This window comes from Bidens hawaiensis, unplaced genomic scaffold, assembly GCF_021521415.1.
Source record: "Bidens hawaiensis isolate Kalapana, Puna unplaced genomic scaffold, B.hawaiensis_p1.1 tig00035847_1, whole genome shotgun sequence".
In the NCBI taxonomy this organism is placed as follows: domain Eukaryota; kingdom Viridiplantae; phylum Streptophyta; class Magnoliopsida; order Asterales; family Asteraceae; genus Bidens; species Bidens hawaiensis.
Window position 1 is genome coordinate 418 of NW_027505382.1, and position 4,892 is coordinate 5,309.

Here is a 4,892-nt window from a genome sequence, read left to right on the forward strand (position 1 = left end):
AGATGATTTTGATGATATTAGTTTTCCAAATTAGGAAGATTAATCATACATTACGCTGATCCGTTATTAATCTTTACATGTAAAATGTTCCTATAGTACGTCATATCAAGAAGTTACACTATTTCTAGTGATAAAAGAGTGGTGTTAAAAGAATTAGTGACACAGTTTGAATTTATAGAATGCAAACTAAATAAAAGTTGATTTTCTTGAGTTATGATATATGCAATTTGTAAAAACAAATAAAAAATAAGGAAAATAATAATTAATTAACTAGTGGTGGTGGTAATTTGAATTTGGATTAAAATGAGTGTTAATAATGACCCTTAAAACGTGAAAAAAGAGAATTCATCATGCACAAACCCAACACAGCACACAAATTGGGGGCTTGTGGCTACAGTTGCTTGAATTTTCTTGCATTTGACGGTATATAAAAAGTTGCATAAGTTATATCTAATTTTTTTTGTAAAAAATTTATTAAAGATATTTTAACTTGTAACTTTAAATGCAAAATAAATTTTAAAAGATTTGAAAATAAGAACTCTAGCAGCTACCTCTATATCACATGACATGTTATTTATCATATAGACATGTCTTAGTGAAGATTACTTCAAAAGAAATAATTCTAAACTTGTATTTGATTTCCTTTAAGAAAAGGTATTTAGTAACTAAATTAAATGCTTAAAATACTCTTACCAAAACTTATCTTAATATGAGAATTTAGTGGAAGTTTTATGTATAAATGTAATCAACACTAGAAAATAAAATTATATAGAACTATAATGAGTATACGAAAAATTCATTTAACTAAACCAAAATTACTCTATATGCTATTAAATTAGCATGTGTTATCCTTGTGCATGGACCATGCTAATCTTCTCTGTATCATTTCGACTTTATCAGATGTCCAAAAGTGACAAATGTATTGTATTAGTAGTAAACTAAAATAGCGTGAGTTTTTAAACGCAATAAGCCTAACAAAACCTTGTAATGATGTTTAGAAAAGGATAAATAAATAAATTCAGCTATGAATATGTTTTAACTTATCAATGAGTTTGCTCTATAATACAAAGTAGTATACATATAACAACCACTGATACAGTTATTATTACTATATTATAAATAACATGTTATTATTATTATTATTGTTAATAGTTGTATTTTTAAATAGTAGGTGTTTAAAAGAACACAAAGTGTCTTCTTGTGGATCAAGTGATATATCGTATTTTTGGGAAGTTCACGTGAAAGAAAATGTGGGGCCCTAAAAGCAAAATGAGCTTGTTTGGCGGGGCCCACCGATAGCATACTTTTCCATTTCTGCTACAGAAGCCTTTTTGGTTGTTAGTCGCCTGGTGTCACATAGCATTGAACTATATATATTTTCCAATGTTTATATAAACTTTTTAAAATAACAAAAATGATATTTCTTTTGGGTGGTTGCTTAGGGCAGCATGCATCACAGGTGACGCAAGCACCCCCGCGTGACTAAGGATAAGTGTGCTCCAACTATTTCAATGAGACATGACATGTCCAATAACATCGATTCATGGTTCTAAATTTTGTCCAGGTTATCCAAACGAGTTAAAGTTATATATGCACAAGATTTTATCATCTTATCATGCTACTAAGCCTATAGCATCTTACATAAGTGCACTTTAGTTCACATGATCTATGTCACTTGTCACTGAGCATAGAGAATATTAATGATCTCGTTCCATGTTCTGAAATTCATGTGAAATACAAGGTTCCCTAAGGGTGAATGGATGGAGATTCAATATACTTTTGTTGAATTCCTTTATGATTTGAAAGGAATCTTGAATTGCTTAAAATAAAGAAATTTAAGTTATCAATCCAAATTCAGTTCATTTTTCAACAAACACATTGAAAAAGGAATTCATAGTCGAATTCTAACAAATTTAGCGAAACACGCCCCATTAAAAATTCAAAATTATATTTCAATTCAATTAAATTCTTCGTAACAAGCACACCCTAAGTTTTTATTATTCTAACAGTATTTTTTAAGATAGCAACAACATTAACCAATTATCATAATTATCCATCATAAAAGTTTCACAACTCACTACAACAATAGTGAATTAAACATACTGAGTTGGAAGCACGTTGTAGTGAGTTGGACAAATGTTTATATACATGTCCACCACAACTCATTACAACAGTGAATTAAACCGACAAATTAAATATATCTTTATGTGTGTAGATGAGTAGATATATGAACAGCTTATATAGATCAAATAGTCCGTAAATTTGTATTTGATGACCGAATTTTAAATAAACTAATCTAACAATTTACAGAATTTTGAGATTAATAACCAGTGTAACCGTTTTCGTTTGTATTTAACTATAACACTGCGTCTCTAACCCTATAAAATTTTAGCTAGATTTGTTAACTTATAAAATATAAGGACCAAATTTGAATATTCTGAAAACTTCACCCATCGCGATACGCGACGGGGCAAACATAAGGCCATCGTGTAGTGCGATGGTCTTGCACACAGATCAAGAAATGGGTGGCGTAGCGATACGCTACGACCTAACCACAACGGTCATCACGTATCGCGATGACCATGCTGAGTCACTGGACACGTGTCCAACCACGTGTCAACACGTGACACGATATGACAGGCCACGTGTCATGACCATATAAGGCGGCGTCGCGATACGCAACGGGTGTGAGAAAACCCATCGCGTATCGCGATGGGTCCCAGAGATCGCCTATAAAAGGGGTGAACGGGTTTGAAGCCAAATTCATCCCAAAACACCTCCACATTCACATACTTAACCTAGAAAGGCGTGCCCTATTGCCGTGTCAAGCCGACGTGCCATTTTCTCGAAGTTTGTGCTAGAAACGAAGTCATAATCAAGTATCAATCACATAAGCTAGTAGATCAAGATCCTGCTTTTTTTTTATTATCATTCTAAGTATCCAATCTAAGGTAGGGGTTATGCTTAAGTGATTTAAATTATAGCTTAGACAATCAATCGAGGCTATGGCCTTTAACCATGAAAGTATTTTGTAACATTCACATTCATAAACGAGTTTTCATAAACGTTACTTCATAGAAAAGTAATGTTAACCAAAGATATATTTTGACGGGCATGTAGTAAACTGTAAGGGTGATATCACTAGTAGTAAGTTTCTTGCCTAAGGAAACAAATCTCAATCAACCGAGGGACCCGTTTACTTACCTGGAGAAACTTACCAACGTGTTATAACCTATTAAGTCAAAGCATGCTACATCAAACGTCACATAAAAACTAAGTGTTTTCATTCACAATCAAAGATAAACGATTTCAAGGTTAAGTTTAGCAATCATAACTTAATCAAAACACCATTCATGTATTTATACCAACCTATTTATGTATAGGTTAAATATAATTCTCAATCGTTCACAGTCAAGGTTTTCCAACACCGACGGTACAGGTGAATACGTTAACCTTTTTAATAAATCAAAACATATTTATACTCGCCAAGATAAACGGGTGTTTGTCTTAACGAGTCAATTAATGATTTCATGAGATTACATGATCTCTAAAACGTTATAATACAAAGTAGAGAATAAAATCAACTCAGACCGAATATGCATGTGTCTGGATCCAAACATAACTGTTAAGCCTAATCAATCAAAGGCTAGGTAGCCGCAGGCTAAACGGTCATGACTAGTTCTCTGTTCAGGGCCCTGTGGCTCAGAGAATACCGTTATGTGTGTAGGTCAGTGGTACATATACCGGAAGTAGAAAAGTTTCCGCTGAGATTGTCGAGAAACTATATTTGTATTGTAATGTCATTCAAATGTTTTATAGAGTCATACGTGTTCACCAGCATATAGCTGACGTATTTTTCCAACCCATTGCAGGTAATTAAGCATAAGTAGCAATAGCAAGGATTGGAGTCTTATGAAGATAGAAGCGCGTAACAAGATGGCTCTGTTTCGATAAACTAAAATCCTTGTAATATGAAACATGTATTTTGTTAACTAATACTTGGGTATTTAATTCCCGAGTAAATTTTCAATGTAAATTAATATTATATTCAAACCTAAAGCCTTCTGCTAAAATTAACCTATAACTCTGATATATTTAAAAAACAGGTACCAACTTGTGGTCACACGCCTAGGCCCTAAGTCGGGGTGTGACAGGTTGGTATCAGAGTTATCGGTTTCAGCGAATTAGGTATTTAAACATTAGTATCTAAGCTTTAACCTTAAAGTAAGTATTATTATTATTATTATTATTATTATTGTTGTTGTTGTTGTTGTAAGGATAAGATAGGATTGGTAAACTTCCTATCCCTAAAAATCTAATTAAGTGCAGATGTCTTACATTAACTATCTTGGTCATAGACACTGATGACCGTCGTTCGAGTCATGCAAAAACCTAAATAACCTAAGTAGATAGGGTACATAAGGTATCGTATCCACCAGGAGTATGTGGTCAATGCAAATCGTGTAACAGATTTAATATTATGAAGTAGCAGGTTTTAGTACTGATCACACAAGCAAATAAGTTGGTTAAATATTGATTAAGCAAATTCACGAATTCAAACAATTAACAAAGAAGACTCATCCTCGGGGTTCAAGAATGCAATTAAACAGTTTCTCATGCAACCTAACAGATTATTTATCACAGACTAACTGAAGACTGATTAACGAGTTAAACATTAGGCACCAACAATCCCTAACACACGGAACCGGTTATCAACGGTCCCTGCCAGTGTGACTCAACTAAGAGCAATTGTGTGCTTTTCAAACTAGACAAACAACCCTATGAGCAATTACTATAGCAACCGACAAACTAATCGTTCTGATCAACGTAAACCTAAACCTATTGAATGCACAACAATACTAAATATCAATACTCATAGATCAATAAAAGAT

The 4,892-nt window shown here is 33.1% G+C and overlaps 1 non-coding gene across 1 annotated transcript; it reads right to left on the minus strand.

The window, feature by feature from the left end:
* Positions 1-812: 812 nt before the first annotated feature.
* LOC143612855 (U6 spliceosomal RNA) lies at positions 813-915 on the minus strand. The gene has a single exon (XR_013150010.1). It is a non-coding gene; the product is annotated as a U6 spliceosomal RNA (small nuclear RNA).
* Between the last annotated feature and the right edge of the window lie 3,977 nt (positions 916-4,892).